The 24,463-nt window shown below is 50.7% G+C and overlaps 1 protein-coding gene across 2 annotated transcripts in view; it reads left to right on the top strand.

Annotated features, from left to right (window-relative positions):
- The window catches only part of LOC147747490 (DBIRD complex subunit ZNF326-like), a 190,267-nt gene that overhangs the window by 149,828 nt on the left and 15,976 nt on the right, over nucleotides 1-24,463 (top strand). The window lies entirely within an intron of this gene.

The raw sequence follows: 24,463 nt of genomic DNA, 5'->3' as shown, positions 1-24,463 counted from the left end.
TCTCGAGTGTTACACATAATGGCCCTTTTCATATTTTTAATAATTTATAAATGCATACCTACATGAATATTTACTGTAACCTGAACTGTCTAGCAAGTACCCTGCTGGAACCACAACACACTACAACCACACCATAAAGCCTGCTGTATAACATGAAGACAGGGTTTTTTGAGCTTTCCTCTTCAGTCATTAACTGTAGGACATTTATTTTCAGCCTTTGGAGTAGTGGAGTGAAACGGAGTTCCTTTTGTGTCCTATTTTACAATTGTCTATATTTTTGTGAACGTTTTTTCTGCTCTTCTTTTATTGTTTAAGTTTCTTGCTGTATAGTTCTGATGCCTTACTCTTTCTGCAAGAGATGGGCGATATTGCACAGAGGGGAAACAAAACTGATACTGCATCATTAAACAGGGATGCAATGCTCATTGGATTAGAAAGGGAATCCCCTTCATCAACAATGACCACTAAGAGAAAGCGCAACTTACATGGTGTTGGAAGGGAAACACTAAGTTGCTCAGGTTGCATTCCAGAACATTGTATTCAAAGCATCGGAGCTGTAGATCGCATGCTTTGCATCCTCCTGCCATCTAGAGTTGGGTCCGGATATTTGCAAGTTCTTTATCTTCTAAGAAGACTTTCCAGTTACAAGGTAAGGTTGTAAGAAAGGGGCTCTCTATATGCACATACAGTGACGAGCACGCTCCTAAACCTGGGGTTCTCCGTCCATTGGAAGAAATCCTCAATGGAGCCGGAGCAAGTGAAGATCTTCCTGGGGGCAGAGATCAACACCTTACAGGGCAAAGTGTTCCCCAGCGAGAAGAGAGCAAGGGCACTGGTCAAGGAAACTCTCCTCTACCGGAAGGGACAAGCTCGGACAGTGAGGACTGCGAGCAAGATGATGGGGATGATGGCATCGTGCATTCACCTAGTGCCGAATGTGCGGCTCCACATGAGACCATTGCAAGAATGGCTCCAGGAACAATGGTCACAGGCTTCGGGCAGTTGGGAGGATCTTGTGGTGGTGACGCACACAGTGCAGAAGGAGATGACATGGTGGACCATGGAGAACTTAACAAGGGGACAGCCTCTAACACCCCTAACTCCGACAGTGACCATCACCACGGACGCATCCCTGAAGGGATGGGGCGCTCACATGGAGGAACTCAAAGTGAGGGGTCTTTGGACGCCAGCAGATGCGACAAAGCACATCAATTACCTCGAATTGAAGACCATCTTCCTTGCACTGAAAGCCTTCCAGACAAGACTGTACAGGCAAAGGGTGTTGCTACAGACAGACAACACCACGGCGATGCTCTACATCAACAAACAGGGTGGAACACAAGTCAACACCGCTTTCAACGCTGGCGCAGGAGATATGGAGGTGGGCCATTCCACTCCAGATAGACCTGCTAGCCATACACCTACCAGGGAAGGAGAACATTCAGGCAGACTGGCTGAGCAGACAGACCTCGGCATCCCACGAGTGGGAGCTCAATGCTCAGGAGACAAGGAGGCTGTTCAACAGGTGGGGAACACCATCAGTGGACCTGTTTGCAACACGCCAGAATGCGAAATGCCGAAACTTCGCATCCAGACAACACGAAGAAGGGTCCCTTGGGAATGCCCTATGGATAGATTGGACCGGGACATTTGCTTACGCTTTTCCCCCGATACCACTGATACACAGAGTACTGAGCAAGTGCAGAGCGAGCACCATGACCCTGATACTGGTCGCGCCACAGCAGGCGAGGCAGACATGGTACTCGCAGATCATGGAGATGGCACAGTGTGCACCCCACAGATTCGGCAGAAGAAAAGACCTGCTTTCCATGCAGAACGGAGAGGTGCTGCACCCAGAACCAGAGAGCATGAGCCTAGTAGCATGGCTCCTAAGGACATAGAGTTCGCACATTTGAGACTGCCAGAGAGCACCCTCAGGGTCCTTCGGGAGGCACGAAGGCCCAGCACACGGAAGTGCTATGTCGCAAAGTGGAAAAGATTCACGATGTGGTGCAGGAGGGAAAGACTCCACAATAAAATGAAAAAGGACTCCACGGTACTGAAGTACCTGACACACTTACTGGAGGGAAACCTCAGCTCGTCCTCCTTGAGAGTTCACCTGGCGGCTATAGTGGCATACACAAGGGGTGAGATGGGCAGAAGCTTCTTCACATCACAAGTTGTAAAGAGGTTCCTGGAAGGAGCGAAAAGGATTGCACCACCCAAGCGTGTGCCACCACCGGCATGGAACTTTAACGTGGTCCTGACGGAACTCATGAAGGAGCCCTTCGAGCCACTTCACAAGGCCTCCTTGAAGATGCTTACTATGAAAACTGCTTTCCTGGTTGCAATAACGTCCTTACGAAGAGTGAGCGAGCTGCAAGCGCTAACGCTACAGGAGCCCTACTTACAAATACACAATGACAGGGTGGTGATGAGGACCGACCCACACTTCATGCCAAAGGTGGTGTCCAAGTTCCACATGAACCAGTCCATACAGATACCGAGTTTTTTCCAAAAACCAACCACTAGCGCAGAACGAGCTCTGCACACCCTAGACGCCAGAAGGGCGGTCATGCATTACATTGAAAGGACAAAAGGACACAGGAAAACGAAACAGTTCTTTGTGTCGTTCGCCAACAGTTACATGGGCAAGACAGTGACTAAGACCACTATTGCACGCTGGATCGCGCAAACAATCCAACTCTGCCACAAAAGGGCAGGAGAAGAACTGGCAGAGGGGGCACGTGCCCACTCCACTAGGAAAAAGGGGGCTACAATAGCCTTCCTGGCTAATACACCCATACAAGACATATGCCTGGCGGCAACATGGGCTTCAGTGCACACATTCACGAAGCACTATTGCGTGGATGTTCAGATGAACAAAGAAGCACAAGTCGGACAAAGGGTGCTCCAGCATATATTCAGAAACCAGAGCTCATCTTCCACCCAGCCGCCACAGAAATGAGAAACCGCTACGAAATCTATGCACAGCATAGTGAATCCAGAAAGATTCACGCTGCAAAACAAATAGCTTCTTACCTGTCGGTGTAGTTTTGCAGCTTGAAGATCTTTCTGGATTCACTAGCGAACCCACCCACCTCCGCCAGAAAGATGAGGCTGGAGAGAGAAGAGGTGGTCAAAAAAAAAATAGGAGGAGAAGAAGTAAGAAAATATAAGGACTAGTGGTAAAGAAATTATCACCTGAATAGAACATTGCCATTGCTTCGGGAAAGAAGGAAACACAGAAAAAAAGAATCCGAAGATGGCGCCCAAGAGTGGGAGCTTCCGCAGGAAGCATGCCGACATCACCGGAAATGCACCCGAGGAGGTGTGACGCCGACGCCCACAAGGGCTACGAAAAAAAAAAAAACAAAGACTACGAATCCGGACCCAACCACAAGACCGCGGAATATGCACAGCATAGTGAATCCAGAAAGATCTTCAAGCTGCAAAACTACACCGACAGGTAAACTATTCGTTTCTGACCAGGCATCCTACGCAGAGCATTTGTTTGTAGAGGCATCAACAATTAGTCACTCCTAATGCCGTTCTGATCAACCCTCTAAATAGAGAGTCAGAACGCATTGATACCTTTGGAGAGAGATTTTTCTCTTCAACTTGTGTAGCCTCAAAATATTTGAACGGTGGGTGGCTTCTGGGCAGGTACACCCATTCTTTAAGAAACATGCCTAAGAAGATCTTTCTGGCCATCCCGGAAGACCTTGGGGTCTCTAGCTCAGATACTACTTTGCCGTGCCCAGGCCATCCTGCATCTTTTTTGTTCTGGTTTGGGTACCATAGGCTGTGCAGGCAGAGCTGTGCGCACCAGTGTAGTGCTTAGAAGGCACACCAAGATGCGATCACCCAAGATTTCATGAAATGCCCAGGCGTCCTTATGGACATGTCCTCGTTGGCTTCAGATTGTTGGAGGTGAAGGCACATTCCTCTCAAGGAATTTTTCTATTTTTAAGGGCAGTTAAACCACAAAACAGTACCATCAACAATATTGGAAGTTTAGGGGTCATTCCACGGGAGCAGCTTACAGACCAAACCAGACTTGTCAACAGGTACAGTAGCCACCCAGTTCTTTTAAAGCAGAAGTTATGGCAGCTGACGGGTCTGATCACTCCAGCAACTCTCACTCCTGTGGCTTCCAAACTGCTTAAACTTGCTCTCATTCACCCACTCATCTGGTAGGAGGCCGGTTACATGATTTCCTCCCCAACTGGGGATCCGTTATATCGAGCAGCTGAGTTTTGCAGATAACCCAGGTTGGCTTCTTGAAAATGAGGGTGGCTACTTCCTGCTCTTCCTTTTTTACCTGCCTCATTTTCCCCACACATCACGGTGATAGCCAGCGGACCATTCTGCAATCTTGCTGCAAGAATTGAAACTTCAGTTGGCCAAGAGTGCCAGAGAGAGGGTTCTGACACTGGAGAGAGTAAAGGGGTGCTATTTGCACTTCTTTCTTTCATCGAAATACGAGGACTCTGGCAAAAATTATGCTCACATTGTCCAAGATTCTTTCTGCTATGGACCTAGGAGATAGGATGCTACCCTGGGCTTGGAGGTTGTGTATTTTCATATACCCAATCTGCAGCCTCACAGGCGTGTTTTGCAGTCACTTTTCTTCCCTTCAGTCTTCCCTCTGCCCCTTGAGTGTTCACAAAAGTGATGGCTGTGGTCCCTGCCCACCTTCGGCGGTCAAAAATACTTGTGCTCCTAAACCTATACTACTAGCTTCCTCAAAGCAGTTTCGCTGAAGTTAAGTCCTAGACCATGTCTTGACAATGGCAGCATTTCAAACCTCTATGAAGCCAAATCCCTGCCTGAATTGTGCCATACTCAGAGGATTTCCTTCTTTGGGGTTACCCTGGACACCAGAGAGACTCTGGATACGATACTAATATATTGGGCTCATTTCTGGGTCTCTGTGTGGACCGCTGTAAGGCTTTTAACAGTTTCATGCATCGTCCTAGACTCAAACCCCAGATGTCCATTTTGGGCCCTGCAGTGTAACGTCTAGTTTGAGTGAGACATGCTTAATGACAGCCTCTCTGGCCATCCAGATCTTGCAGGAGACCGCTCAGGATCTTTTTGACAGCAAACAAGCGCCAGCCTGACCTACGGCAGGCCACTCCGTTCCAAAACCAGTCTTGATGATATGTTATGTTCTAGATATTTGTATTGCGCACAGGTACTCAGTGTCCCGGCGCGTGCCCAGTGGGATGACCACAAGAACAGAGAAACAAACGAATTAAAAAGTGTAGGAAGCTTGAGCTGTATATACTATACAGAAGTGAGGTATAGTGTGCACAGAGTCCAGTGCAACCCCAAAGGTAGGCAGAGGTTAAGTTTGATAGCACCTCACTCTATTTGTGGTAGTGTGTTCGAGCAATAAGGCAGTATCAGAGTACAGTGTTAAGCATTTGTTGTACACACAGCAAATGAATTCACACACTCAAAGGCTGAACTTCAGACCAATTGTTTTTGTAAAAAAAAAATACTTTTTAGTTATTTTATTTTCTATAACCAAGCAAGCCTGGCACAGGTAAGCAATAATACTTTGCAGCTTGAATTTGTAAGTTCGAGGCATGTGGGCTGCTGAATTCATATCTGTGCATAGATCGCCGCCTAGTGTTGGGTCCGGATGATTGCACATTGTTGTCCTGGAAGAGTCTTCGAAGTATCACGAGATAGGTGGCTCCTCCCCTGGGCTACAGTGCGCATGGGCATCGCCTCCATCCCCAGATTGTTTTTTTCCGCCATTGGGTTCGGATGTGTTTCGGTTCCCTCTGTCGGAATCGATAATAGTTTAACTTTTCTAACTTGAGACCAAAAGGTCTTTAGGCTTGACGTCGGTATAGTTTTTCGTTCGGGTTTGACTATTCTTCAGCTCCGAACTCTTGCTGCCCTTCCGCGTGCTGTCGGCGCGGACGGGCCTACACGACGCTCCAGACATGGAACGAACCCCGTTCAAGAGGTGTCCGGTGTGCACCTCCAAGTATTCACACCTCGACGTGCACCCAGTGTGCAACAAATGTCTGTCGTCGGACCATGACGAGGACAGGTGTATGGCCTGTTCAAAGTTCCGGTGTAAGAAGACTCTCAAGCTTCGTCGGGCCGCTAGACTCCAGGCCCAGTTATCAGCGCCCCCGCCAGACAACATCTTCGAAGAAGGCGTTGGAGACGACAATGTCTTTCAAGTTTCGGACTCTAGCCCGGCGTCGGAAGAAGAAAACTATGACGCGGGAGACGAGGAGTTTGATGAAGTCGTCGGTGAGGTAGGGGACGACGATGGGGCCATTGCCACCGTGGAGGATAGCTCAGAGGAGGAGCATCCTCAGACTGACTCAGGGGTCAACCCCCATTATACGGCCCAGGTCGAGGGATCGCCTTCGGGCCTTACCCAAGACCTTGTTAAATATCCCATGGCCTCGCCTACGGGCCCGGCCACGGACATTTCTGATGTGCCACTCCCGTTGAAGAAAACGAAAGTGAAGCCATCGGGGTCCACACCACCGGTTTTGAAACCGAAAGTGAAAGTCGCACTGGTGGGGCACAAAGCTCCTGAGGCCTCGAAGCCAAAGAAATTCAAAATGGCCGACAGCAAGAGCCCCGCCAAGATGGCCGACCCAAAGACCCCGGTGTCGAAGACGACCGACGCGGCCGCGCCGGCGCCGAAGGTGGTCGAGGTCGATGACCCGAAGAAGGCTCCGAAGAAGCGTCAGGGCGACGCCGAAGCTCTGGCTGCGCCGACTCCGGCCGTCAAAGCCAAGGATGGTGGTGTCGGCTCCGAAACCTGTGCCTGTCGCCGACCCGACTTCGGACTCTGGGAAATCGCTTGAGCAGGTCCAGCCCTCTCCGGCCTTAGCCAAGAAGGTCGTCGAGTCCCTGCAGAGGATTCGTAAGGACGCTGAGGCTCCCGACCCGAAGGATGTGGTGCCGAAGCCTACACCGAAGCCGGCAAAAGCGCAGACGCCTATCCGCTACACGCTGCCGCCGAAGACGACGCCGAAGGCTTTCGCTCCGAAGCATGGGGCCGGGGTGCCTTTGAAGGTGGTGTCGACGTCCGAAGCGTCCTTGGTAAAGCCGAAGCCTCGGCTCCAGCCACTCGCGGATGAGGAACGCCGAGAGGTTCTCATCGACGCCAACACCGGGAAGCTCTCTCTCCTCAAACGGAAGATCACCACGGAGCCGGTGTTGGAGCATTATCGTATCCCACTCAAACACAAGAAGGACTTTGCGGGTACTGCTGCCCCTATACAGCCTGCATCTCCACATAATTTAGAACTTTCACCAACGCATTCCAACGCTGGGGAAGGTGACGGAGATGAAGAGGACGAGTACAACTATCCAGCATACTCGGATCCAGAGGAGGTACATGAACCTTGGTCTGCCGGAGGCGACCCTGAGGACCCTCAGTCGGGTCAGGAACCGCAGCTTTTTGCTGCAAAGACTTCTCCAACAGAGGACTCTGCAGCCTTCAACGCTCTGAGAGGGCTGCAGCTAATCATGATGTTGACCTACATTCAGATCCTGTGGATGTCGATTTTCTGTTTGACACTTTCTCAGTGGCTGAGTAGTCGGTCAAGACATTGCCAATGCTAAAGGGAGTGCTAAAACATGCGCCAGAGGTTTTCAAGGAGCCCACTCGGGCGCGAGTAGTCAATCCTCGTATTGATAAAAAATACAAGGCAGCGCCCTCGGATCCAACTTACATCAAGGGGCACTTGCCACTGGATTCTTTGGTGGTATCCAACGCACGTAAGCGGGCGAACTCGCAGACCACGGGTGACGCTCCTCCCCCAGACAAAGAGTCGAAAATATTTGAAGCCTCAGGGAAAAGAATTGCTGCGCAGGCAGCTAATATTTGGCGCATTTCAAACACGCAGGCCCTACTTGCACGCTACGATAGGGCGCATTATGACACCCTAGAAACACTTCTGCAGCACTTGCCTGATCAGTACAAGGAGGCAGGGGAAATGTTGATTCAGGAGGGGAAGCTGATCACCAACGCTTCCATCAAATGTGCGCTGGACGTGGCTGATACCGCCTCCAGGGCGATCAACACTAGCGTGTTGCTGAGGAGACATGCCTGGCTTAGGATATCAGGATTCAAACCAGATATACAAACGACCATCCTGAACCAAACAGTTAATCCTGACCACCTGTTTGGCCCTGAGGTGGATGCGGCACTTGAAAAAATGAAGAAAGACACGGACACTGCCAAGTCTATGGGGGCCCTCCAGTCTCAGCAGTTTCGGGGTGGTTCGTTTTGCCGCTCCAATAACAGAGGCACCTCAAGGGGTCAGGCATCACAGTCCACACAGTATTACAAGGCCAACACCCAGACCTCATACACCAACAAGAGTAGAGGTGGTTACAGGGGCAACAACATCAAAGGCAGGGGACGTGGAAACAACAGCTCCAGGTCCTCCACAGCCAACAAACAGTGACGCCTTGTCACTGCCCCCCGACCACACAACACCGGTCGGGGGGAGACTCCAGCAGTTCCTGCCCGCGTGGAAATCCATCACCACGGACAGGTGGGTCAAGTCTCTTATCCAGTACGGTTACTGTCTGGAACTTACTTCCACTCCACCAAACATACCTCCAAGAAACCGTCCTATGTCCGGCGAGCACTTGCACTTGTTGCAGCAGGAGGTTCAAGTCATGCTGCAAAAAGGGGCAATAGAACTCGTCCCACTGCAAGAAAGGGGTACAGGAGTTTACTCTCTGTACTTTCTAATCCAAAAAAAGGACGGATCCCTAAGGCCCATCCTGGACCTCAGGCCCCTCAACTGGTACATTCTATCGGAGCACTTCCATATGCTCATGTTGCAGCAGGTCCTCCCCCTGCTTCGACAAGGGGACTTCCTGGCTACGCTAGATCTAAAGGATGCGTATTTTCACATCCCCCTGCATCCTTCCCACAGGAGGTACCTCAGATTCACGATTCTAGACCAGCACTACCAGTTCAGGGTTCTGCCTTTCGGGGTCACCACGGCGCCAAGGGTCTTTACAAAGTGCCTGGCGACTGTGGCAGCGCATCTACGACGCCAGAACGTCCACGTCTATCCCTATCTGGACGACTGGCTCATTCAGGCAAAGACAGAACAGCAGTGCGCGGACCACGTGTCCCGCACAATTCACCTCCTGCACGATCTGGGATTCTCGCTGAACTATCCAAAATCCCATCTCCAGCCCGCCCATGTACGGCAGTATCTGGGCGCGACAATAGACACTCTGGCAGCCACTGCGCAGCCAAATTCAGTGAGAATCCCCAGTATCCAGAAGCTGATCCAACGATTCAGACCTCCGCACTCGCTTCCAGCGAAAGTGTTCATGCAGTTAATAGGCATGATGGCCTCCTGCATCTCCATCGTCCCGCAGGCGAGACTACATATGCGTCCGCTTCAGGAGTGCCTAGCACGTCAGTGGACTCAGGCTCATGGGCAACTGACAGACCTAGTGTTGATGAGCGGTCGGGCATACAACTCTCTGCATTGGTGGAATCCACAAAACCTTTGCAAGGGCCGACCGTTCCAGGAGCCTGTGCCACAGATTATACTGACAACGGACGCTTCGCTCCACGGATGGGGAGCGCATGTACTCCACTACACTGTGCAGGGACTATGGACACTACAGCAAAGGAAGATGCACATCAACGTTTTGGAACTGATGGCAATCTTCATGGCCTTGAAGGCATTCAAAGTACATCTGTGCAACAAGGTCGTGTTGATCCGGACGGACAACATGACGGCCATGTACTACATTCAGAAGCAGAGGGGAACACACTCTCCGCAGCTGTCTCATCTGGCTCAGAGCATGTGGAAGTGGGCCATTCAGAGGAACATCTTCCTCATGGCAGAGCATCTCCCGGGCAAGGACAACCAGATGGCGGACCTGCTCAGCAGGCACAGCCACCAAATGCACGAGTGGGAGATACATCCATCGGTACTCCAACCGTACTTCCAAAGGTGGGGTCATCCAGAGATAGACCTGTTCGCCACAAAGGAGAACGCAAAATGCCGAAGCTTCGCCGCCAGGTTCCCACACCCGCAATCACAGGGCAATGCGATGTGGATGAACTGGTCAGGCAGATTTGCGTACGCTTTTCCCCCAGCACCTCTGATACCGCTGGTGGCACGCAAACTCAGGCAGCACTCGATGACTCATCCTGGTTGCTCCAACGTGGGCTCGCCAACTATGGTACACCACGTTTCTGGAACTCTCCGTGGTACCGCATCAAAGGCTTCATCTCACACCCAGCCTTCTGACGCAGAGCCATGGCGACATTCAGCACCCAGATCCGCAACAGCTCAACCTGGCGATCTGGCTCCTGAAGTCCTAGAGTTTGGCTACCTCAATCTTCCCCCCGATTGCATGGACATCATTCGGGAGGCAAGGAAGCCCACTACTAGAGCTTGTTATGCGGCTAAATGGAAGCGGTTTGTCATTTACTGTGTAAACCACGATATTGACCCGCTGGATGCTTCCATTCAGAACATCATTTGTTACCTGTTCCACCTGTACCAATGCAATTTGGCGTACTCTTCCATCCGCATTCACTTGTCTGCGATGGCAGCATACCTCCAGAATAGGCAACACCTATCACTTTTTAAGGTCCCTGCTATCAAGGCTTTTCTGGAAGGACTCAAACGGGTCATTCCACCACGGACACCACCAGCTCCGGAATGGAACCTCAATGTGGTTCTCACAAGGCTGATGGGTCCTCCCTTTGAGCCACTCCACTCTTGTGAGCTTCAGTTTCTGACTTGGAAGGTTGCTTTCTTAGTAGCAATTACATCGCTACGGAGGGTTAGTGAGTTGCAGGCACTCACCATCCAGGAACCTTTCTTCCAAGTACACGCTAACAGGGTGGTGCTCCGCACTAACCCTAAGTTCTTACCCAAGGTTGTATCTCAATTCCACATGAACCAGACAATTGAGTTGCCAGTGTTTTTTCAAAACCCTGAGTCGCTGGCGGAGCGGATGCTCCACACCCTTGACGTTAAAAGAGCCTTAATGTACTATGTTGACAGGACAAAAGATTTTCGTAAGACCAAGCAACTTTTCGTTGCATTTGCCTCACACCACAAGGGAAACGCTATCTCCAAAGCTGGGATCGCTAGGTGGATCGTGAAATGCATTCAGATCTGTTACGCTAAGGCTAAACGCACTCTCACAATTCCACCAAGGGCCCACTCCACCAGAAAGTTGGGGGCCTCTATGGCTTTCCTAGGTAACATTCCCTTAGAAGATATCTGTAGAGCAGCCACATGGTCTACCACACATACTTTCACTAAACATTACTGTGTAGACGTGCACTCCAAACAGCCGGCAGCTGTTGGTCAGGCTGTTCTCAGAACACTTTTTCAAACTGCTGCAGCTGGCACGGGCGGCCGCCAATAAGAGGGGGACTGCTATGTATTCTATGCACAGATATGAATTCAGCAGCCCACATGCCTCGAACTGCAAATGCTACTTACCAGTATGCATCTGTTCTTGGCATGTAGGGCTGCTGACATTCATATCGCCCGCCCTCCTCCCCGGCGCCTGTAGCAGCTGCAGTATTCAGATATATATATATATATATATATATATATATATATATATATATATATATATATATATATATATATATATATATATATATATATATATATATATATATATATATATATATATACATACACACTCATTGCATGGTCATCACTCACTTAGTTCACTCCATCTCTGCCAATGGCTAAAAACAATCTGGGGATGGAGGCGATGCCCATGCGCACTGCAGTCCAGGGGAGGAGCCACCTATCTTGTGATACTTCGAAGACTCTTCCAGGACAACAATGTGCAATCATCCGGACCCAACACTAGGCGGCGATCTATGCACAGATATGAATGTCAGCAGCCATGCATGCCAAGAACAGATGCATACTGGTAAGTAGCATTTGCATTATATATGCACTTTGGTTTGACTTACAGTATGGTTGCAGAGAAATGCAATACTTTGTAAATACAGTACGTAGACTCATGGGCTTTTTGGTAGAATACTAGGTGTGTTACTTTTCTTACACAGAGTATTCTACCTGGTTACTACTCTGGGACATTTCCTGTAAACAGTTAAGTAAAATTGTGTTGGTTAAATAGTACAGTTTTAAAGAATTTCTTTAGGTTTTCAAACTCCAGAAACGTTTCCAAGAAACAGTCAATGTTATCCTATGGAGGAAAATAGCCTTCTTGGGTTTAAGGTAAATATTTGGTAGTGGAAGTTGTGGTTCTGGGGATAGTCAGGGTTACACCCCAGAGTCCTGAGGCCCAATGTTATCCAATGGGGGATAGGGGGCCTCCGTTTGGTGGCTGCTGGTGAGCAGGCCACTTCGTTGTGGGGGCTAAGCTCCTTGTGTTTGGCTCAGGGCAAAAGGGGATCTGGTTTAGCACACAAAGTGCACCTGCAGCAGCAGCTGGGTGCAGGGTGCTGTTTTGGCGTTGGGTGCCCTGATTTCAATGGGGATTTTCGTCTTAGTTTTTAGCAGCAGGCTCTGTCTGGGAAGACTTCTGTGAGGGACCAACAGCTGGGCAGGTAAGTTGGAGGGCTCGGGGGGGTAGGTGCACCTCGGGTGTCTTTTGAGGTCAGATTTCACCTACCGGGCTACTTGCTGTTGGGGTGGGGGGGGGGGGGGGGGGTGGGGGGGGGGGGGTTCCGTGCAGAAGCTGCAGGTGACGTTAGAGTCCTGGAGGGGTCAACCCACAGTGGACTTGGACTGTGGAGTGCTGGGGGACCTCGCTGGGACTGTTTGGCCACTCTAACTCAGGCCCTAGGCGCCGGGTGCAGTGGTGGTCGCAGGCTTCCGATTTCTTTTTCCTCCGCAGGCTTGGAGTCTTTCTTTGGTGTTTCTTCTGTACAGAGCTCATGTTCACAGGAGTTGCAGTCTTTGTTGAAGGCAGACAGTCCTCCCAGGGGTTCTCGAGGTCACTGGCTGCAGAAAAGACTATTTTGTGGCGCAGGATCTCTGGAAAATGCAGATGGGCCGGTAGGGCTGGGGCCATGTCAATTGTTCTCTTCAGTCTCCTCTGCTAGGCGTCGTCTTTCGTCCATTTTATTCTTGGGTTGTGGGAATCTGCCTTTTTGGTTCATAGCTGCCCCCTAAATACTGTATTTAGGGGCGTTTTAGTGGTCTCTAGGTCAGTAGCCAATGGGCTACTGACCTTAGGGTGACTACACCCTGGCTGTGCTCACCCCACGTGGGGGAGTGAGCACAATCCCTAATCCTCATTGGGGAGTGCCTGCCATCTGCAAGATCGCGGGCACTACAGAGTGGGCTTCACCACACCTCCCCCACCTGAGGGGTGGAGTTGGCTGAGGTGGGCATACCTTCTGGGATGGCTAGTTTTTTCTGCCTGTCTTTCTGCCGAAAAGGAGGGGAGAAGGGAAGGGGACCTGCTCCTGATACTAGGAGAGGCTGGGGTCGCATTACAAAGGCTGCTGGGAGCAAAGAATCCCACTGTAGTGGTCCAGAATCATGTCTCGTGGTGGCAGACTGGTTTGTACCAGTCGGGGAACCCACCAGAGACGTTTTTCAGGGGGCATCTCTAAGATACCCATTTTTCATTAAATCTCACACTGGCATCGGTGTTGGTTTAATGTGCCGAGAAGTTTGATACCAAATTTCCCAGTTTTCAGTGTAGCCATTATGGTGCTGTGGAGTTCGTAATATCAAACTCCATGCACCATATACTCTTAAATGGCAGCACTGCACTGACACGGTCTAAGAATGGACTTGGACACTGTAGGGGTACAGGGCTCATGCACCTGTACCCTCACCACTGGTATAGGGCACCCAGCTAGAGAAGTGACTGATCTATGCCAGGGCAGTAGGATGTGTGCCATGTAGACTCTTCACTTTCTTCTGAACCAAAACGCGCAGCTTGCAAAGTGTGTGTGTGTGTGTGTGTGTACACACACGATGGCACAACAAGTGCTGCAGTCCTTGGAGGTCTTCCCTGGTCCCAGTGCCCTGGGCACCATTTACCACGGGCTGACCTGTGGCTAGAGATGCCAACCTTATTGGCAGGGACCCAGGGCAAATCAAGTCAAATTGCATCAGTAGTCTGGCAAAAAAGGTGGGGGGTTACTGCAACAGAAACCCACTTTCCTACAAAAAGGAATGTCTTAAGTCTCTACCTAAAGATATTAGGATCCTGAATGCAACGTAGGTTCAGTGGGAGTTTGTTCCTTGCCACTGCCGCCATATACCAAAGGGAGCTTCCACTGACACTTTTTCGATGGAAACTAGGAGTATAGGCCCAGGATGCTTGTTTCCGGTCCAGGGAAGACCTGGCTTGGCAGTTCGGGCTGGACTGTTCCCATGAGGCGCAGGGTCAGACTGATTTACATATGGCCATGTCTGAACTGGGGTGGTGGAGTGAGCTAAAGAATGGTGATGGATTAAACCCAGATCAATTGACTGGGGGTGAGTGTTTGATTTGCTCAAACGCTTCGTCCATCTTCCCCTTGGGTATTGCTGTGTTCGAGGCATGTGGGCTGCTGAATTCATATCTGTGCATAGATCGCCGCCTAGTGTTGGATCCGGATGATTGCACATTGTTGTCCTGGAAGAGTCTTCGAAGTAGCACGAGATAGGTGGCTCCTCCCCTGGACTACAGTGCGCATGGGCATCGACTCCATGCGCGGATTGTTTTTTTCCGCCATTGGGTTCGGATGTCTTTGAATTCCCTCTTGTCAGAATCGATAGAAAACTTTCTTTAGACCAAAAGGTCTTTAGTCTAATACGTCGGTATAGTCTTGCGTTCGGTCTTCAGTCTTCCAGCTGGGTCCCAAGCCGGATTCCCTACACCTGCGTGCTTTCGACGCGGAAGGCCCAGTCGACGCTTCAGACCCGATCGACATTCATCATGGACCGTAGTCCATTTAAGAGATGTCCCGTCTGCAACTCGAAGTATCCCCACATCGACGTCCACCCGGTGTGCAACAAGTGTCTGTCGCCGGACCACGATGAAGCAAAGTGTATGGCTTGTTCACGCTTCAGGTCCAAGAAGACGCTTAAGCTTTGACGAGCTGCGCGCCAGGAGGCCCAGCACGCTGCACAGGCGCCTGTGGACATCTTCGATGCAGGGGATGTCGCGGAAGAATCTATCCAGGACATTAGTGAGTCTAACCCCGCGTCGGACGTCGACTAAGACTACGACGTGGATGCTGAGATGTTCGAGGCCGAAGAGGTCGTCGACTAGGTAGGAGATGACGACCGGGCCCTCGGGGCCATGGAGGATAGCTCAGACGAAGAGCTTCCTCAAACTGACTCTGGGGCCGTGCCAATTCATAAGGCTCAGGTCGAGGGATCGCCTTAAAGCCTTACCCAAGATCTTACAATGGGTTCTACGGCCCCGCCTTTGGGCTCGGCCACGGACATTGCTGGTGAGCTGCACCCTGGCAAATCGAAACCTAAACCTACGGTCTCGACTCAAGAAACTCCGCAGTTGCCGTCCTCTAAACCGAAAGTGCGCATTGCTCTGCTCCAAAGCCTCGGACCCCTCTACGCCGAAGGGTGCTGTCGAGCCGAAGGCTCAAGTCAAGGGCGTCGAGACGAAGTCTGCCGCACCGAAGACTAAAGTCAAGGTGGTCAAGCCGAGCGCGTCGGCGCCGAAGACGGTCGACACCGGCAAAGGCCTCGGCGACCCGAAGAAAGTTCTCGGCGACCCGAAGAAAGCTCTTGGTGACCCGAAGGTTCTCGTGACTCCGCGTCAACAGGACAGGGCCAGGAGCAGCACACCCTGAGAGTCGACTCCAGGTGAGGCCTCGAAGGATTCAGTCGAACCGGCGCGCCCATCCGCCGCGTTCACCAAGAAGGTGACGGACTCCCTACAGCGCATCAGGGACAAGACCTTATCGGTCGGTCCGAAGTATCCTCCGAAACCGGTGGAGAAACCGCATAAGGCGTCCACGCCAATCCATTTTACGTTGCCGCCGAAGGCTTTCGCTCCGAAAGCGGTCGCCGGCGTTCCCGAGAAGGTTTCCTCGGCGCCTAAGTCGTCAACGGTGGTCCCCGGCCCACAGCCTCGACGACCTTCAGTGGACGAGCATCAGGAACACTTCATTGATGCCGAAACGGGCAGGCTTTTCCTCCGCAAGCGGAAAATCGCCCCAGAACGCCCGATGGAGTCCTTCAAGATCCCTCTCTAGACAAGCATTTACAATGCAACGGTCTCGCCTTTGCAAAAGTTGGCGCTTTTGGCATTGTAAATGACAAATGTTTTATTTGTGTTGGTTTTGGAAACAGATAAATAAATGGCATTGTCATGAGCAGTAGAGAGTGAGTAGTAGAGTGAGTAGTAGAGAGAGTAGTAGTGAGTAGTAGAGAGAGTAGTAGAGAGAGTAGCAGAGAGAGTAGTAGTGAGTAGTAGAGAGTGAGTAGAGAGTAGTAAGTGAGTAGTAGAGTGTGTAGTAGAGAGTAGTGAGTGTGTAGTAGAGAGTAGTGAGTGTGTAGTAGAGAGTAGTGAGTGTGTAGTAGAGAGTAGTGAGTGTGTAGTAGAGAGTGTGTAGTAGTGAGTGTGTAGTAGTGAGTGTGTAGTAGTGAGTGTGTAGTAGAGAGTGTGTAGTAGAGAGTGTGTAGTAGAGAGTGTGTAGTAGAGAGTGTGTAGTAGAGAGTGTGTAGTAGAGAGTGTGTAGTAGAGAGTGTGTAGTAGAGAGTGTGTAGTAGAGAGTGTGTAGTAGAGAGTGTGTAGTAGAGAGTGTGTAGTAGAGAGTGTGTAGTAGAGAGTGTGTAGTAGAGAGTGTGTAGTAGAGAGTGTGTAGTAGAGAGTGTGTAGTAGAGAGTGTGTAGTAGAGAGTGTGTAGTAGAGAGTGTGTAGTAGAGAGTGTGTAGTAGAGAGTGTGTAGTAGAGAGTGTGTAGTAGAGAGTGTGTAGTAGAGAGTGTGTAGTAGAGAGTGTGTAGTAGAGAGTGTGTAGTAGAGAGTGTGTAGTAGAGAGTGTGTAGTAGAGAGTGTGTAGTAGAGAGTGTGTAGTAGAGAGTGTGTAGTAGAGAGTGTGTAGTAGAGAGTGTGTAGTAGAGAGTGTGTAGTAGAGAGTGTGTAGTAGAGAGTGTGTAGTAGAGAGTGTGTAGTAGAGAGTGTGTGTAGGAAGGTACATCCTGACTATGGTTGCCCCCAACTTTTTGCCCTGTGTTTTAGCTGGTTTTGGACATAGTCGACCTGGGATCCTGCCAATCAGGACCCCAGGCCTACTGCTCTCTCTTTAAAATGGATTCCATGTACCCTAGGTACATTACCAATTGGTACTGGGCCACCTTATCAGACCCTGTAACTCAGGGCATAGGTGTACCCAGGGCTACCAGTGGCTGCAGCACGTATTGTGCCACCCCTGGCTGGCCTCCTAAATTTGACACAACTGGCTGCATGACAGCTGGGGCAAAGTCGTGTAATCACCCTTTGCTGTAGGTGTAGTATACCTATACCTAACCCTAAAATGGACACACAGATTCCTATCAGTCACTCCTATGGCAGGCCTTGACAATCCTGAAGGCAGAGTGCTTGGAATCGTGTGAGATGGTGCTCTGGCATGAGCTGAGCCTGTCTGCAGCTTGCGGAATCAAGTCCTAATAGCTGTTCCATGATATCGCATTCCATATACTCTTAAGTGCATTATAATCCTCGCGGTTAAATGCTATCTTTGGTATTGCTTTATCAAAACATGTCGAGTAAGGTGTCATACGAATTGGAATACTAACCCCTCGCCAATTCTGGCGACGGGGTTAGCATTCCACCCTTCTAGAGGGACACGACATGTATGTAACTGTGAACCCCGGTTAAAGTTAACTGAAGCCTCAGCTCCACAAAATGGATGCTGCCACCACAGACACGAGTCTGACCCCCTGCAGCTGGGAGTCCTTCCAGCGAGGGGAGCCTGGACAAAGGGTTTCCTGTCAGGGGCGGTGCTAGCACCGTCCCAGACATGGTTTTGTGTATCCTGGGTAGGCAGGGCTTTACAGGAAGGTGACTGCTGAGTGGCACCCCGGTGCTCACTACGCATAGGCCGGTCTGAACCAGTTCCAGGGGCACACCAGCCCCTGGCCTGGGGAAGTCCGGCATGGCTGAGGGGTGTAACCACCCCCCACCTAGTCCCACCCATAGGCAGGACCTAGTCACCGGGTCAGCCCCCTTTTTTAGTATAAAGATGGGAGCGGGCCCCCTGTTAAAATTAGATCATCTTTGGAATCAAGATACCACTTTCTTCGAAAGGACTTCACGATTTCTTCTTCAAGATTCTCCCTCGTGGCTAAGGAGTAGTCACCCTGCATCAAGCGGGCACCATCCTAAAGAACACTGCGGTCTGCTGCAAGTCCTTCATCACGAATCCGACGACCCAGCTCGACGAGACCCGGCTTCCCTGGCACCTCTGACCTCTACTCACCTCTACAGCCAAGCTGAGAACCGTGAGTGCGACGAGACCTCAAGGGACCGACGATCGCCAAGACTGCACGACATCTTTACTGCAAGCCCACCGTGTCCTCCACTGGTGAGTGCTTTGGGGTCCGAGAAGCCCCGACCCTGCGCAGCTCCAGCACCCAAGATCGGCCTCCCTGCATCTCCACGATCGGCGTGGGGCCCTTCTGCTGTTTGCTGTGCACCGCGTTGTTTGGCTACTAGCCGGCTGGCTGGTGGCCTTCTGAACGACGCCCAACGACTTCACGACTGCTGGTCTGGTTGCTCCAGGCTGGCCCTTGCTTCCTTTTTCAAGAGAGGCACCCCGGACCCTCCTGGTCCACTCCAGACGCCATTTTAGGTCCACCGCGTGGGCTTGAATTTGCCAAGGCTTTGTTGCCCAATCCTGGGTCCAGCGACGCCGACAGCTTCTATCTTCGTGGGACAGCTCGATCCTCCATCCTGGTCGCCGACAACGCCTCCTGGTCCGTGAGATCTTCGAGTCAAGCGTCACCCACTCACCTAGTCGAGGTGGCTACCATCCGGTGCCCTCCTGGTGCCCATTGACTACTGGCTAGTAGTCTCGAACTTGGTCCCCTCTGCTTTCAGGTGTCATCTATCTTCGAGATCCAGGCTTGGATCCAACTGAACTTTCTTCACTGGTCACCGGCCAGCATCTTTTCTTCCGGCTCCTGGTCCGTCTACAAGGATTCCCGACGTCTTTTCAGACCTATGCAGCTGCAGCCCCTGGGCTAGGTAACTTCGGCATTTCGGTGCCCCATCATAGCCTCACTATCCAAGGGTCAGAATCTACTTTCGTTTTCTCCCTACCAGGTCGGGTTCGCCCGAGAACACTAACTTTCTAATTCCTAGCTACCATAGACTTTTGTCCCGCATCTCGCGTGAGAGTGCACACACTGCACCCGAGTCCCCTAGGCCTCCTAGACATAATCTAACGATTCCCTAGTCAAGTCCTAGCGATTCCAAAAGCTATTAGTACTGTACTTACCTGCTAGGAATTTCGCATTCCACTTTCAGAGTATATGGTTTTCCGTGCCCCTCGGGCATTTGTATATACTGTGCTAACTTAAGTATTTTTGTAAGAGTTTTGGTTTGTGCTTAGTACCCTGTCCTCATAAAGAGTACAGGGCTGTTGTGATCTTTAAATAAATAACTGTTTATTTTCATAACACTTGTGTGGTGTCCTTTCACTTGGTATTCAAGGGGTATATGTGTGGTAAACAGCTGGCTTAACGCGCCCTCTCGAGTCTTTAGCCTTAGACTGCTCGTATCCACGCTACTAGGATAGCTGGTCTATAAGGTTGACTTACAACCAATCATCAATAAGGGTTGCTGGACTGATACATAGTGTTCACTAGAATAGTGAGCACTGCATATCAGGCCACCTTCTCACATTGGTGAGCAGCGGTGGGGATTTGAGCTTGCTGTTGTTTTACCACACGTATCCTAAGAATATCTTGTTGAAAGATCACATAAGTACTGTTAGGTACATATAACTAAAGCTTAGAATACTCTGAGTTCTACTGAACCAGCTGTTGTAGCTCCTCAAGGCCTAGCACACCTTGGCTGCAACTCTTAGCAAGGGATCAGTAGGCAAACACATAGTGTAGGTAGGTGCATCACTTACACCACACTAGAATCAGCATGTCAGACAAAGGAGGAAACTCTGAGTATCCCCTTGTGTCAGTGGACCTTCCACAGGTCACTTCTAAATATGCTGCTCTTAGCTTCCATGAGATGAGACAAGTGTGTACTCTCAGGAAACTAAAACAGGGGTCTAACCCCACCACTTCCTTTCTGATTGGTCTCTTAGAGGCTTATGATGCCAGTAGGGCTGGTAACCCAGACCCTTCTAATCCAGATGGAAGTTTGCCCTCCTTACAGGGTCCCTTTGACATCCATCCCCTCCATGAGGCAGATGATGCTGAGGAGGAGGATGAGTTGTCAGAGGATGAGGCAGATAAGGGACAGCTAGAGGTCAGTAGACTAAGCAGGTCCAACTTAAGCAGACATGAGCTTGGTACTAGGGGACCCCTGGGCCCACTCTCAGGTCAGCTTAACATTGGGAATGGACGAGTTAGGTCTCTATCAAGAGGCTCTAACAGATCCTTTCGAACCAATGGCTCTCTCAACTCTTCTCACAGAGGAATGTCTTCCCCTAAGAGGAGAGTGTATGAAGCTGAAGAAAGGGCAATCAAACTGAGGATTGAAAGGGAAGAACTTGCCCTGGCCAAAGAGAGACTTGCCCTTGCTAGAGAGCAAGAATTATGTGGGCTACAGCCCACTGGTGGCAGCATTGTACCTAGCAATAGGGAAAGGAGTTTTGATAAAAAGCACCTGAATAAGATAGTGCCCCCCTTTAAAGAAGGGGATGACATCCACAAATGGATTACTGCTTTGGAGAGAGCCTGCACTGTGCAGGGTGTTCCCCAAAGTCAGTGGGCAGCTATCTTGTGGCTCTCCTTTGATGGTAAAGGTAGAGATAAGCTCCTCACCACAAGGGTGGAGGATGCTAACAATTACAAAATCTTGAAGAATGTACTGGTTGATGGGTTTGGTTTAACCACTGAACAATACAGGATGCTGTTCAGAGACACCCAGAAAACTCAGTCTCAAGATTGGACTGACTTTGTTGATTGTGCCACTAAGGCTTTTGAAGGCTGGCTACTGGGTAGTAAGGTTACTGATTTTAAAGGATTGTATAATCTAATTATGAGGGAGCAAATCTTAAATAATTGTCAGAACCAGCTATTACATCAGCACCTGGTAGACTCTGAGTTGACCTCTCCACAGGAATTGGGTAAGAGGGCAGACAAATGGGTCAGAACCAGGGTTAGGCCTAAAAACCAGGGTGGTGACCAGAAAAAGGAATCAACCAAGCCTCAAGAGAAGGGTGGGGATAAATCCACAGAGAAGACTTCCCAAGGGCCCCAAAATTCCAACAAGGGTGGTGGGTCCCAGAACACTCCTTCAGAACAGAAGAAACCTTATTGCCATACCTGTAAACAGGTGGGTCATTACAAAAGTGATGCCAGTTGCCCTAAAAATGGTAATAAGGGAAATACACCCCCAGGTAATACTCCTAAACCTCCTGTTACCACTAGTGGTAATCCCCCAGGTGGTGGGAGTGCCCCCAAGAATGTGGTGGGCATTACTCTGGGCCAACAGGAGGACTATGGCTTAGCCAGGTTCCCTGACCACACTCTTGTCTGTGAGACTGGCATGGGGTTTGCCAACTTCACTACTGGACCCCACATTTTGGGCAAGTATAGACAAGAAGTTTTAGTGAATGGTCAGAAAGTTGAGGCATTCAGAGACACAGGGGCCAGCCTCACCATGGTGAGTGACCATCTGGTCCCCTCTGCTCAACTGACCCCTGGTTTTACTTATCAGGTGACAGACATTCATGGAGTGAAGAAAAGGCATCCCATGGCAGTAGTCAAGCTCAGTTGGGGTAATGTCACAGGGCCCATGAGAGTGGCAGTGACAGATAACCTACCTGTAGATTGCTTACTGGGGAATGACCTAGAACTCTCAGCATGGGCTGAAGTGGAACAAGAAACTCATTCCAGAATGATAGGCCTATCCAGACAGGTTAGTGGGGCAGTAATAGCTACAGCCCCAGTCCAAGCACCAGTCCTCCCTGAAAAGGTTGGAAGGGCAGTGGTAGCCACTGCCCAGGCTCAGACAGACTTTCCAGAGCAGGATAGGAGGGCTGTGACAGTCACAGCCCAAACACAGACTGAGTGCCCTCCTGAAAAGGTTGGCAAGGTTGAAATGGTCTCAGCCTCTACTCAGACAGATAGTGAGGTTGTGAAGCCTGAAACAATGGATCACTCCACTCAAACAGAGAGCATTGAGGAGGAAGAAGAGTCTTCCCCCTCCCAGACACTAGGTGAGAGCCAGCCTCCTCAGGGAACTGACTCTACCCCTGTTGAAGGAACTGCCCCAGAGGTAGTCAGGCCTAGCCTGGCAGAGCCCCTGATGGCAGTGGACCCTTCCCAGGTGGGACCCAGTCTGGAGCAGGTAACCTGCACCTCTCTACCCTGTCTCAGTCAGCCCAGGGCTGAAGAGACCAGGGAGGCCAGTGGTGGACCCCAAAGGGCCCCCTGTCCAAAAGAACCCCTTAATCAGCAGATTAGGATCACTGAAGCTGGCAAACCTAGCCAAGTGAAAATAGAACAGACTCCTGAGGGATCCCCCTTAAAAGTAGTTAGGGAACTCCCACAGCTGGACACTGTTGGGCACAGCCAAACATGGGGCCTAAAAACCCCAGACCTGACCTGTCCCTCCAGTAAGCCAAACAGAGGGACTCAGCCTCCAGCTTTAGGTAGCCAGAGGCTGACCCTGAGAGCTCAGTGCATCTCAGCTAAAGAAAGAAAGGCACACATGATGAATGGTGATTGGAGGAAGTTGAGCCCAAAGGTAGAGGAGCCTCCCTTCAGCACTCCATCCCAGCATCAGCCTTCTTCTTTCCCAAGACACACCAGAGACAGAGATTCCCTATGGTGGAGACCCTCAGATACCCTTAGGGTGAGGGGTTGCCTAGTGGACCATGACACAGGGGGAAACCAAGCCAGAGCTGGTCCTTCCTTATATGGCCACTTAGGTAATAGAGGCTTACCTGGACAAGGATAGCCTTATCTCCTTTCGTTTGGGGGGGGGTTGTGTAGGAAGGTACATCCTGACTATGGTTGCCCCCAACTTTTTGCCCTGTGTTTTAGCTGGTTTTGGACATAGTCGACCTGGGATCCTGCCAATCAGGACCCCAGGCCTACTGCTCTCTCTTTAAAATGGATTCCATGTACCCTAGGTACATTACCAATTGGTACTGGGCCACCTTATCAGACCCTGTAACTCAGGGCATAGGTGTACCCAGGGCTACCAGTGGCTGCAGCACGTATTGTGCCACCCCTGGCTGGCCTCCTAAATTTGACACAACTGGCTGCATGACAGCTGGGGCAAAGTCGTGTAATCACCCTTTGCTGTAGGTGTAGTATACCTATACCTAACCCTAAAATGGACACACAGATTCCTATCAGTCACTCCTATGGCAGGCCTTGACAATCCTGAAGGCAGAGTGCTTGGAATCGTGTGAGATGGTGCTCTGGCATGAGCTGAGCCTGTCTGCAGCTTGCGGAATCAAGTCCTAATAGCTGTTCCATGATATCGCATTCCATATACTCTTAAGTGCATTATAATCCTCGCGGTTAAATGCTATCTTTGGTATTGCTTTATCAAAACATGTCGAGTAAGGTGTCATACGAATTGGAATACTAACCCCTCGCCAATTCTGGCGACGGGGTTAGCATTCCACCCTTCTAGAGGGACACGACATGTATGTAACTGTGAACCCCGGTTAAAGTTAACTGAAGCCTCAGCTCCACAAAATGGATGCTGCCACCACAGACACGAGTCTGACCCCCTGCAGCTGGGAGTCCTTCCAGCGAGGGGAGCCTGGACAAAGGGTTTCCTGTCAGGGGCGGTGCTAGCACCGTCCCAGACATGGTTTTGTGTATCCTGGGTAGGCAGGGCTTTACAGGAAGGTGACTGCTGAGTGGCACCCCGGTGCTCACTACGCATAGGCCGGTCTGAACCAGTTCCAGGGGCACACCAGCCCCTGGCCTGGGGAAGTCCGGCATGGCTGAGGGGTGTAACCACCCCCCACCTAGTCCCACCCATAGGCAGGACCTAGTCACCGGGTCAGCCCCCTTTTTTAGTATAAAGATGGGAGCGGGCCCCCTGTTAAAATTAGATCATCTTTGGAATCAAGATACCACTTTCTTCGAAAGGACTTCACGATTTCTTCTTCAAGATTCTCCCTCGTGGCTAAGGAGTAGTCACCCTGCATCAAGCGGGCACCATCCTAAAGAACACTGCGGTCTGCTGCAAGTCCTTCATCACGAATCCGACGACCCAGCTCGACGAGACCCGGCTTCCCTGGCACCTCTGACCTCTACTCACCTCTACAGCCAAGCTGAGAACCGTGAGTGCGAC

The sequence above is a fragment of the Lissotriton vulgaris genome, chromosome 1_1 (genome assembly GCF_964263255.1).
Source record: "Lissotriton vulgaris chromosome 1_1, aLisVul1.2, whole genome shotgun sequence".
Classification (NCBI taxonomy): Eukaryota; Metazoa; Chordata; class Amphibia; order Caudata; family Salamandridae; genus Lissotriton; species Lissotriton vulgaris.
Note: the sequence above shows the minus strand (reverse complement) of the source record. Positions and strands in the feature narration are given on the sequence as shown.